We start from the raw sequence: 13,459 nt of genomic DNA on the forward strand, positions 1-13,459 counted from the left end.
TATAATGATTATTAATGAAAGTAAATGAAATGAATATAAACTACTAAATTAGTTGTTTATATAGTAAATATGAAAATACAAAAAAAAGATAAATGACTTTTGTAAATGATAAATTTGTGATTACAGATGATGACTAAATTTTGAATATATATGACTAGTAGTAGCTAAATTACAATATCTTGTAACACGACCAAAATTTAATCATATTTCTCTAGTCATTAATTGGTTTCAAACGATGACTAAAATTTGCATATATGTGACTATTAGTAGCTACTTTACACTATTTTATAACAAAACCAACATATTGGTCATATTTCTTTTGTCATTAATTTGTTTTTTGGTTGATCATATAGTAGCATATTTTGTTGTGTATTTGGTCATTAATTGTGACAATAAATAACTAAATCAATGTCTAAATTAATGACCAAATTTATGACTAAATATATTACTAGACAATCAAATTGAGACAACCAATTAATGACTAAGCTAAAAACAACTAAAAGTTGGTCGCCTTATAAGATACTGTAAATTGGCTACTATTGGTCACCAACTAAAAAATAGTCCTTTATATGCAAATTTAAGTCATTTTTTTAGTAATTAATTATCTATTTTATACTAATGTGTGCTAATTAAAAATTCCTTTTGTACAATGTAGAGTTACATTTGGGTTACGAGAATTATGTTATGTGAACAACATTAGGTTCATTTTGAGCATTATTGAACAATACTATTTGGTTGTATTATCAACAAACCACTCAACCACGGCCATAGATTTACTCTACCACCATAGGCATTTCTCATTGAAACCTATTGCTAACAACACAATATATATTTTAAATAATAATTTGATAGTTGAGGTTATAAAATCTTTCCATAGTTTCCATTAGAAAGACTACTGGATACTATCAGGAAATTTCTTCAATGTGAATAATCAACTGCTATTATTGGATTTCGAAAATTATGGAAGAACCTATTATTATTTTGAAACCAACGTTTCAGACTAACTAGGTGAGTCCATCATCAAGGCTGTCAGCTGCAAGTTTGAGAAGAGATAGCGTGGATGCATGGAGCGATTAATAGTTGATAATTGATGGTTTAATGATAAGAATATAAATGTCGGCTTTTTATTTGTTTAATTGCCTAATTTTAATGCTTAAATTAAGTATGTTTAATTTTCTAATTTATTAATCAGAATTAGAGGTAAGGGTTTAGTATATTCTTAATGTTATAATATGTGTGTTGTTTAAGGATGAGTTTAAAGTTTTTATTTATTTATTTTTATTTTTTATGCAGAAAAAAAAACTTGCTTCAAATTAGGATAGAATTAATATCTATATAAGAAAGGCTTATTTCTTAACTATTTAAATGATTGATGTGTGATGTTTAGTTTAAAAAACATTATGGGTTATTTGTTAATGTTTAATGTAGGTTATTTTTAATGTTATTTATTAATGTTTAATGTAGGTTTATATATGTATGTTAATTTTATTTTTAGTGTATTATGTAGGTTTATTTATGTAGTTTATTTTTAGGTAAGAGGAGTGAACTAGGAAAGGATAGGGTCCTGTTTAAGAATAGGATAGTATTAATATTTATATATGAATGTTTTAAAATAACTAATTATATTTTATTTAACTCTTAGTAAGGGTTTCCATGAACTACTTAGTTTAAGACCATCATCTCTCTTCATGTTGTTTGATGGTTTCTCTATTTCAATGGCTTCTTTCACCCTTCTTTTTAGATAATGGTCTTCTTTGTGAATTAATCTAGCATGTTCCATGCATATTTAGTGTGATTAGGAATATGCATGCTCTTCCAGGGCTGATTTTTCCGACCTATTCTTTGCAATGTCATTTATGTGTTCTTTTAGCCTTATGCTTACTGATCTCCTTGTTTCACCTATATATACCTTTCCACATGAACATGGGATAGAGTAAACTCCTTTGTTATTTTTCAGATCAATTGAATCTTTGGTAGAATCACTCATGTTTTCTATGGTGTTAGGGGGAGTAAATGCAAACATGATGTTATGCTTGGTGAGAATTCTAGCAATTTTGTTGGTGGTTCCCTTTATATAGGGTAAGGATATTTTAGGGTTTTCTAGAGGATTTCTTTTTTGAGTTTTGTTTGTGGAATTTTTAATAGTTTTTTGGATTATGTTTTCTTGATAAGTTTTTCAGGTTGTGGTTTCCTACATCTATTGCCAATGGAGAGGTTTTGTGGGAGGTAGTGATGGCAAGGCAATTGGCTGGACTCTGGTTTTCGGGTGGAATGTGTTGAACAACATTCCATGTTTTCCTTGGAGTGAACATTGCTTAGTTGTGAATTGGAGAGCATGCTAGTTTCATTGGGGTTGTCGTGGGATGCAAGGGTGGGCACTTCGCTTATCATGCTGGAACGTGTGCTCAGGTCATGGGTTTTATCATTGGTTTCACCTGTCGACTGTGATATGTTGCTACAAGCTGGTGTGTTGGTTACATTGCCTCAAGATGCTTGGGTGCTTACCATGTTGGAACATATGCTCATGCCACTGGTGCTTACCATGCTGGAACGTATGCTCGGGCCGTGGGTTTTAACGTTGGTCTCACTGGTAGACTGGGGGTATGCTATTATTGGATTTTTTTTCATATTTTGACCATTAAAATGTGTTCCTCTTCAATACCACAACATGATCATACATTTAGTTATATTTCAGGTCAAGATGCTAAACAATATGGTAAAATTAATTCAATGTGTGGACACCTTAACCACAATTCAATAACAATTAATATCCACACATAAATATTATCAAATCCTTTTTATTTATAATGTTTCATTGCAATTCATTTAAATGAGATGTGTGTGTGTGTGTGTGCATGTTTGTGTGTGTAGCTATCATTATGCCAAATGAAAATTGTTCTATGTTCTCTTTTTATTTTAGTTTCATTCAAATACCCATTCAAATATGACATGAGAAAATTTGAACATACCCATTCAATTTGACTGCATGTAACTAAAATAAAAAGAGATCTTAGAACAATTGTCATTTGGCATAATGATAGCTATATATACAAATCAATTCATAATAAATCAAGGGATAACATATTAATGGTTTTGTCCCTTTTTTGGTTCATTTATCAAATTAATTATAAAATATTGTTCTTGCAAGAATTATATACATTACACAAGGATTACTATTAAATAAATCAAATACAACTTTACAATAACCAATTAAAATTTATCATTTCAAGAGCATCATTTGCCAAAATTGAGATTGGAAATGTATTAACACCTACTCTCTATAAATTAACGAAGACCTCATAATTTGTTGGAATTATTTGTGAGGTTACCAAACATTACTCACCCACCAGTAATCCTCCTTGTCTACTTGTTGGGTATTCTTCATTCTCATGAACTCTTGATCCATACAGGTGTTATAGGAGAGATGGATATCATAGCACTATGGAGGAGAGTTACATGAGCTCAAGAGGTTCTCACACAACACAACCTCCATATGCACCAAACTCACAGCAAAATTAACTTATTCTCTCAATATAATTCTACATTAGGACAACTATCCAACATTATGGCCTAATAACAATTGTTAACATTAGGCTTGTGTTGATGCAGGTTTTATGACCTTTTTCAACAAAGGAGAAGTGGCCCAAGCCAAATCTCTTTAAATAGCCCTAGCCTTTGGATTCCTCCTCCTATGAAGAAGAAATGAGGGGAAAACTAACTCTATCATATACTTTCTATGTAAAATATAAACTAATGTTAAATGTATCTAAAAGTAGGTGTTAATGACTAATATAATACAAAAAAGATCAGATTAGTGATACAAATGAAATAATGGAAATAAACAGTTAAGAATTAGTGTAGTTGTTAAGAGGACAAGATTGTATATATCCTTGCAAAGGTATTATGATATAATAACAAATTTTAATTTATATATGTTATTCATAAATAAAAATTAAACTATGAATTAAAATATGATACAAGAATATACTACAAGAAATATGTTACAAATTTTGGGTTGAAATCTTATAATACAGGGAATGTACTGTAATAGCCCAAAATAAACATGTAATTAATCAACTAATTAACATCAAGTTCAAAATATGAGTAGCACATACTTGTGGTTGAAGTCTGCTTACTGCAACAAGGTTTTGGGGACAACTCTCCACCCAACCGTAGGCTCAATTGCGCAAGGACTTGCTACAACTAGCCACCCCCGAGCCCTCAATCAACGTACTACTACCAGTGACTCCTCTGTCTTCGAACACTATTCTCTCAAGAGAATGAATGATAGAATCTTGGAATGATGGAATGCCTCCCATCTTCCTCACCATCTAATAAATAGAACAAACAGTGGAAGGGGAACCACATGCACACACTCCATGTGTCTACATGCAACTTTATTGCTTTCTTTTTTTTTTGATAGCTTTACTAAATTTTTTTACTGTTTTCTTGTTTTATTTCTATTTATTTTTATTTAGAGCTTTAGTATGGTTATTTATTATTTATTACTATTTTTATTTTTTTATTATTTTTTTTGTTTTATTCATTGTTTATTATTTATTTTCTTGTATTATTTATTATTATTATTATTATTTATTATTAAGGGATTTATTATTTATTTATTATTATTATTTATTATTTATTATTTTTATCATTTATCTCTTTACTCTTCATTATGATTTTTTTATTGCAGATCACACTCTTTTAACGACTTAATGGTAAATGATCTGTTGTTAGTTTGTTAGCTTTTGCAGATCACACTCTTTCACTGCTTATATTACTAATACATTTCAAATTAACAAGAAGTCAGTACGACTCTTTGGTGGAAAAAGCTTTGGAATTTAGGTTTGTGTAATCTCTTTGTGTAGCATCTAGGTTACAACCATTTGTAGATAAATATGATCCACAAGGTTACCAAAAGAAGCTCCTTCTCTCGTCAAGAATTCCAAGTGCTAAAATTGTTATAGCTAAAATGTATTGTAGACAATAGGTTTGTTCCGAGTTTCTTGGTATTGTTTCGATCTTTATGTTGTAATTAATGAATGTAAAACCCAATAGCTATTAAAGCTTTGTTAAGGGTTTGATATGGTGTTACCTTCATGGGTGCACTTGCAGGTGGGCCATCTTATTAATAAAATGATTTTATTTTGTGTTTTGGGGAGGGATAACCTTCCCAGTCATCCGATCCGGTTTTGGGTTGGGTGGCAGTGTCCCGTCTTGTTTATGGTGTGTTTTTTCGGAATATCTCTTTGGTTGTTTGATTTCTTAAAGCCCCTTAGAGTAATCATTTAATGGTCATAAGAATCCCAAGATACATTCAATAAATTTGTTTAACAATTTATTTTGTCAAAGGCAGTCCATTTAATTTTTCTTCTAACATAAGTTATGATTGCTTAAATAGATACTCAAAATATTTCACTCTATAGCACATAATTTCAATTTATGTTAAGCTTTTGATTCTTTTATGAGAATTCTCTTGATACAAATGCTTTTATATCACTTCTCATGGTAATGAAGATTAAAAATGATGAGTTATATGGAACATTTGGACTTGGCATGATTTTATGCTGGCATTATTCATGTGTCATTACATTCTAGCAATTGCTGGTTATCATGTGTTAAACCTAATCTAGCTTTGAAAACCTTTTCCATACAAGTCATTATAATAGTGATGATAAAAATCTGTATTCAAGTTTTAACTATTTAGATGCCAAGATCTAGGAGATAAAGAACACTATAATAAGCAAATCAATTAGAAGCTATAGCATATAAAGCGAAACAACATATTATTGATTTAAGCTATTTATCAACTGTGAATATCTAAATGAAGCAGTCAATTGCTGATTCAAGATAATTGATCTGCACTCATGATTACAAACAGTTGGGTGGATGGAGAGTAGCCATAGTTTGACTCACCTTTTTTTTTCTTTTTCTTTTTTTTAAATTTCAAAGCAAAACTCGTGGGTAAACCTGGACACTTCCCCATGTAGGTTTTAACCCTGTACAGTAATTACCTGCATACAAATTCTAAAACACATAAAATAAACAAGGTGAGAGAATAACACATAAAACACATATACACAGAGATTTTCCCCTGGATCCCAAAAATGGGACTACCAGCTTGATTTTTCATTATTGTTCCTTTCAATGTTATAATAGATATTTATACATGCCGAAGCATCCAATACCATGGACCAAAAACCATCGTGTCCAAAACCATGGACCGAAAAGCCATCGCATTCAAAAAACATGTGCGAAAATCATGCACAAAACCATAGGTGGGTCCGCCCAACCTAACACAGGGTCCAAAACCAAAATTTTTTAGGGTGCTGCCACTGACCCCATAAAGTGGGGTTACGGGTATGTATCAAACCCCCTGTGAGCCCCCCCGCTACACAATCGACGCAACGAAGGGGGGCTCTGCCCCCCTCTAACCTCCCGGTTAACTACGTGGGCTAGTCATGGAAAGAATATAACATAACCCAACATTCTCCCACTTGTTTTTTTCTTTCCACAGGGGGCCACAAGAGAGCTTAGTCATTTTTCCAGCCATGAAACGCCCATTGTCTCTCTACACCAAGAGAACTTCTTAGAGCTCACAGATTTTTTCAATGCATCTGCATTATTCTTCAAAGTGTCCACCTTTACCAGCAACACCCTTTTGTCTTCTATCATATCCCTCACAAAGTGATACTGAACATCAATGTGCTTTGTCTTTGAATGATATGTGGGGTTCTTTGCCAAGAAAACTTCACTTTGGCTATCACAGTCTATCATTATAGCTCGTTGTACTAACCCCATACTTGAACACAATCTCTGCAGCCAAACTGCTTCCTTTCTTGCATGAGTGGCTGCCATGTATTCTGCCTCTGTAGTTGATAGTGCCACTACAGATTGTTTCTTATTCATCCAACTAACTGCACCTCCAAATAGGTTAAACACATACCCACTTGTAGATCTTCTTTGATCTAGATCTCCAGCCTAGTCTACATCAACAAAGCCATGAATATCCAACATTCTGTCCAATCCTGGTCTTCCTTGGTAGCATAAACCATAATCACTAGTGCCACACAAATACTTGAAAACTTGCTTCATTGCTGTCTAGTGCTCCTTCCCTGGTTTTGACATAAACCTGGTCAATACTCCCGCTGCATGTGCAATGTCTAGTCTAGTATAGAGCATTGTATACATCAGGCTATTGACTACACTTGCATATGGAACACGGGACATGTCCTCTTCCTCTTCTTGTGTCTTGGGACATTGTTCAGCAGATAACCTCACACCTACAGGAATAGAAACCTTGACCAGTTTACTATGTTGCATATTAAACCTCTGCAGTATTATCTTGACATACTTCCTCTGATTTAACCAGAGCTTCCTCTTTGCACGATCTCTTTTAATTTCCATGCCCAAAATATAGTTTGCAGCACCAAGATCTTTCATGTCGAATTTGGAGGACAATTGGGTCCTCAAATCCTGGATAATTTCTTTGTCATTTCCAACCAGCAACATATCATCCACATACAAGACCAGATAACTAACATAGTCACCAATTAATTCAAAATACACAAAATGATCTGCTTTGCTTCTGGTGAAGCCAAGTCCCCGTATCAATGTATCAAATTTCTGATACCACATCCTTGGTGACTGTTTTAACCCATACAAAGACTTCTTTAACTTGCATACTAGTTCTTTGTTACCCTTCACCGCAAAGCCTTCAGGTTGCTTCATGTATATTTCCTCTTCTAGATCCCCATGAAGAAATGTTGTCTTCACATCCATCTGTTCTACCTCAAAATCAAAAGCAACAGCAACAGATAAAAGTAATCTAATAGAAGTTACCTTGGCAATAGGAGAAAAAATATCACCAAAATCAATTCCTAGCACCTTGCAATAACCTTTTGCTACCAACCGAGCTTTGTATTTCTCCACCTTTCTCTATGCATTTGTCTTATTCTTGAACACCCATTTGCTGCCAATGGGTTTCCTTCCAGCTGGCAACTCCATCGGATCCCAAGCCTCATTTTTGTGCAAAGATGTCATTTCATCAACCATGGCCTCTTTCTAGATTTTTCTATCCTTTGAATCTACTACTTCCTTCATAATTCTGGGATCATCATCAGTAATAGATAAAGCAAAATTTGAATAGAAACTAGATGGACTATACCTTTCTAGCTGCCTTCTTTCTCGAACTGATCTTCTCACACCCGGAGTTTGTGGCTCTTCATCTTCTGATTCCTCCTCTGCTGTAGAGTCTGATTCTTCCTCGTTTAGCTCAAACTCTATCTTCTCAGGTTCCTTTGGTTGGAATTCATGTTTAATAACATCTTTTACCTCTCTGAACACCACATATCGGTTGTACACAACCTTCCTTGTTACCGGGTTCCAAAGCTTATAACCCTTTAAACCATCCTTATACCCAATAAAGATGCACTTTTCAAATTTACTATCCAACTTGGTTCATTTCTCCTTTGGAACATGTACACATCCATCACATCCAAATACCCTCAGATGTGAAAGAGAGGGTTTCTTACTAGTCCATACCTCTTGTGGAGTCTTATCCTCCAACGCTGATGAAGGTGACCCATTGACCAGGTAACATGCAGTATCCACCGCCTCTGCCTAGAATTCCTGTCCTAACCCGGCACCACTGAGCATGCTTCTTGCCCTTTCCATCAACGTTTTGTTCATTCTTTTTGCAACTCCATTTTGCTGAGGTGTATATGGAGTAGTCTTCTGTCATGCTATACCACACTTCTTATAGAATTCTTCAAATTCCTTGCTGCAAAACTCTCCACCATTATGTGTCCTCAGCACCTTTATCTTCTTCTCTGTCTGATTTTCTACGAGAGCGTTAAATTCTTTAAACCTGTCAAAGACTTCAGCTTTCTTCTTATGGAAATATATCCATGTATTCCTTGAGAAGTCATCTATAAATGATACATAGTACATGGACTTACCCAATGATGGAACCTTCATAGGTCCAAACGCATCACTGTGCACAAGCTCTAATATTTGTTTCGCCCTCTTACCACAAGAGGGGAAACTCACATGATTCTACTTCCCATATAGATAATGTTCACAGAAGTCAAAATCCAGAGAGCTATTACTCATACCTTCTACCATACCTTTAGAATGAAGTATTCGAAGGCCCTTCTCTCCAATATGTCCAAGCCTTTGATGCCACAACATGGTCTTCTCTCCAAAGACCACTAGATTTTCTGCTCCACTTTCAGGAACCACAGAAATGTTGCACCCATCAACAACAGTGCTACCTTACAGCTTGTACAGAGTTCCAATCCGAACTCTCTACATCAATACCAATGCTCCTCGAACCATCTTGCAGGTATCCTTCTCAAACATTGTTTTTGCACCTGCGTCATTCAGCTTGCTTATAGAAATCAGATTTCTGGCCAATGCAGGAATATGTAGAACACCCGAAAGTGTTCTAACCCTTCCACCTTGCAACTTCAACTTTACCTTTCTGCGACCAATGATTTTAGCCTTCCCATCATCCCCTAAGAATACATCACCACCATCGTTTTTCTCATACTCGCAGAACCACTCTCTGTGGGGAGTGAAGTGAAAGGATGCACTTGAGTCAATCAACTATGCCTCATGATCTACATGTGTACTTGAAGAAGCCAAGTACATATCCCCACCTTCATCTAAGGTGGTTTTTGCCTCAGCAGAAGGAGCATCATCAGATCCCTTTCCTTTATCAGGAGCTTTAGATTTACAGTCCCTTTTGAAGTGCCCTTCCTTTTTACATTTCCATCACACCACATTTATAGGTTTTCCTGGAGATTTAGATCTCCCTCTAGATTTAGACCTCCCACTGGATGACTTTTTTGGTTTCTATTTTGGGACTGTCCTTGTACAAACAAGGCATCACCATTCTACCTCTCCATATTTTTCCATCCCATCTCCTTCATTAGTAAGGATGAGACTATTTCATCAAAATGCAAGGCAGTTTCATTGCTACCTATTGCAGTAACCAGACTATCCCACGAATCTGGTAGAGAACACAACAAATTGATGCACTTATCTTCATCTGAAATTTTAATATCAATAGATGCTAACTGACTTAGCACAGTATTAAATGCGTTCAGATGCTCTATCACTGAGTCTCCATCTTTCATCCTCGGGTTATACAACTTTTTTCAGAAGAACAGTTTATTCACCAAAGACTTAGATTGGTATAAAGTCCCTAACTTGTTCCAAAAATCCTTCGCCATAGCTTCCCCTGATACATTCAACAATACTGAATCTGTGACACACAATCTTATTGTGCTCTTAGCCTTTCGATCCAACTTCTTCCATTCTTCATCAGACACTCCCGTTGGTTTAGTACCTAGATCTACCGCGATCCACTGATCTTCATCCACCAATAGATCCTCCATATTGAGTTTCCACAACTCAAAACTTTGACCATTAAATTTCTCGATCTCTATCTTTCCACTACTCACCATCTTCTTTCACCACCAGAATCAATCTCGTAGATCTCCCATTAAACAGGGTTTACCATAGGCCCGAGCAAAACCCCTCAACAACAAAGGCATCCCCTTGAAGCCAAAATAGCTTTGATACCAAATGTATGTTTTAATCATGTACAGTAATTACTTGCATACAAATTCTAAAACACATAAAATAAACAATGCGAGAGCATAACACATAAAACACATATACACAGAGATTTTCCCCTAGATCCCAAAACCGATACTACTAGCTTGATTTTTCATTATTGTTCCTTTCAATGTTACAATACATATTTATACATGCTGAAGCATCCAATACCATGGACTGAAAACCATCGTGTCCAAAACCATGGACCAGAAAACCACTGTGTCCAAAAAACATGTGCGAAACTCATGCACAAAACCATAGGTGGGTCCACCCAACCTAACATAGGGTCCAAAACCAAAATTTTCCAAGGCGTTACCCTAGACCCCATAAAGTGGGGTTACGGGTACGCCTCAAACCCATTGTGACCCCCCCCAACTACACAATCGGTGCAATGAAGGGGGGGCTCCACTCCCCATCTAATCCCCCGGTTAACTACGTAGGCTAGTCGTGGAAAGAATATAACACAACCCAACACCCCACATTGTGCAAGTAATACCCAGTGCCATCCTGTTAAGCGAATTTCGATGGATTTTCAACTCTAACTAGCAGATGATGTTTCAAGCTAGGAATCTAATACTTTTTGTCACATATTAACCTCTTTTTCATTTCGAGATCACATGATAACTCTAATAAGCCATTAATTTTTGCCAACGTCAAGGCTAATACATTCTTCCTGATGATACTTCAGATCAATTAACATTTATAAATCTAGAATGATCTCTCTTTTAAACCAATTGTTGCATTTGCTTGTCAAGATCTTCTATTTTCATATGCCTACAGATTTCAGGGTCTCAATTCCTAAATTCGTTTTTATGATGCAAATGAATATAAACAATGGTAATTAATTTGTTGATGCCATTTGTTTTGGGGAAGGGTATATAAATTTAAATCAATTCCTGATGACATTTGCATCACTTCTCCGATCAAGGAAAATGTTTAAATGGTTCAACAAATTTCAATTCTACGCACATTTCATCTGACTAATCTATGGAACACTGCTATACATTATTTTTTGGCAACACTAGTGGATCTCTAGATCGATTGATTACTAATAAATTCATATGTGAATGATCTCTTCACACAAAAGTGACATTTACATTTCAATGCATGGGTTCCATGAGCATATATGATATACTTCACTGTACCATGTTCCACGACACATTAATCACATGCAATGATCTTTCTATATATCTTTCTGATAAATTAAAATAGTTGTAGTCCTCTTACATAGGTTCCACTAAAGACAACACACTTTTGTTATGGTTAAACTGGTATCATGAACTGAAAATATGAATGAATGAGACCTTTACTTTTAAACTTTGGGTACCTTCATGAAATACACATGTAAAATATTCTAATAAATTTTATTTTGCATTCCAATTGCCATTCAGATTACATGTATGTTCTCATTTACTACATTTGCATCAACGTTCTTAATCATATCATTTGTATATTAAACATCATCAAGCTACCATTGAAGTCTCCTTCATTCTTGAGTGAATCAGTTGGGTTTGCAATATATATATAAACCACAGGGTGGTATATTTTAGTCTCAGTGGCAAATCGTACAGATTTGGATTTGGAGCATCTAAATCATGTTTTATTGTTTAAACTTTTGATACATCTAAATCATACACTGTGATTTCAGTTTAGTTTAATTAACTGTTATAATGTTGAGTATACTGTTACATGAGGTTTTGTGATTCAAGGTTAATTGCATATAGTGGATAAAGTTGTCTAAGGAGAAATGGAAAGGAGAAACTTGCAAATTTTCTAATGATGATAACTAATGATAGCTCATGTGGTTATGGCCAACTTGGATTAGATGCTTAAGGTGGTTGAGAGGAAGTGTCACAACAAGGGTAAGAGATCAATAAGAAGAGGCAACCTATTTTAGAACATAATGGAAGAATTTGGTATAATCATAACTTGAGGTATCACTATAGGGTCTATCTAAGGATGATGCGCATAAAGAAGAAAATATTGGCAATCAACTAATGAAGTTGAATAATCATGGTAATAATGAAGGTCAGTTTGAAGGAACTTGGCAGGTATGATGACATAGATAGATAAGTTGTATGCATGACAACATCTATAATAGTTTTTCCCTCTAATGGGAGAGCCACATTGTAAAGTTTTCCATAGGTGACTAACTATATGCATGAATTATGGATAACAAGATGTATGATCAAGCAATTTTATTAGGTTGATGTCATAAAATAGGAAATGATAAGTGGAGTACATTTGGTAGCCATCTTAATGAATTTATTTATAGGGTATTACCCAAGTTGGGGAATAGTAACAACATTTCCAAGTGTTTCAATCAATAGAGGTTATACTTGATTGATATTCACTTATTGTTTCATGAGTAGGACTTCACATAGAGAAACTTATCTAGTTTTGTTCCCATGACATTAAAAGAGGTTGTTTCCACAGAACACCACACATTTAAATTTTTCATGGACAATGATGATAGTAGTGTTTCCAACTATTTCAAAATCTAAAACAAAGATACTATTTAATGAGCAAGAATCTCTTGTCCAACTTGAAGAAGGGTGAATTTACAATAAAGTAGTGCCATATACCTATGGAAAGGTCTCAGAATAACATTTCCAACCATATATCCTATGATCCCATTTGAGCTAGGTAATTGGAGTGAAAAAATATTCAATATCCAATTGGGACATCAAAAGTTCAAAAACAACATTTCCAACAATCTTCATTTTCCAATATTTATCTTAGACATAAATAGTCTCCCCTTGTCTTTAACATCAATAACAACAATATTTCACATTACATCGTGGGAGCAATGCTAATACTAATACAGAGTAAG

The sequence above is a fragment of the Pinus tabuliformis genome, chromosome 9 (assembly GCF_031772625.1).
Source record: "Pinus tabuliformis cultivar Carrire ecotype Pingquan chromosome 9, CPIR1, whole genome shotgun sequence".
NCBI classification, from domain to species: Eukaryota; Viridiplantae; Streptophyta; class Pinopsida; order Pinales; family Pinaceae; genus Pinus; species Pinus tabuliformis.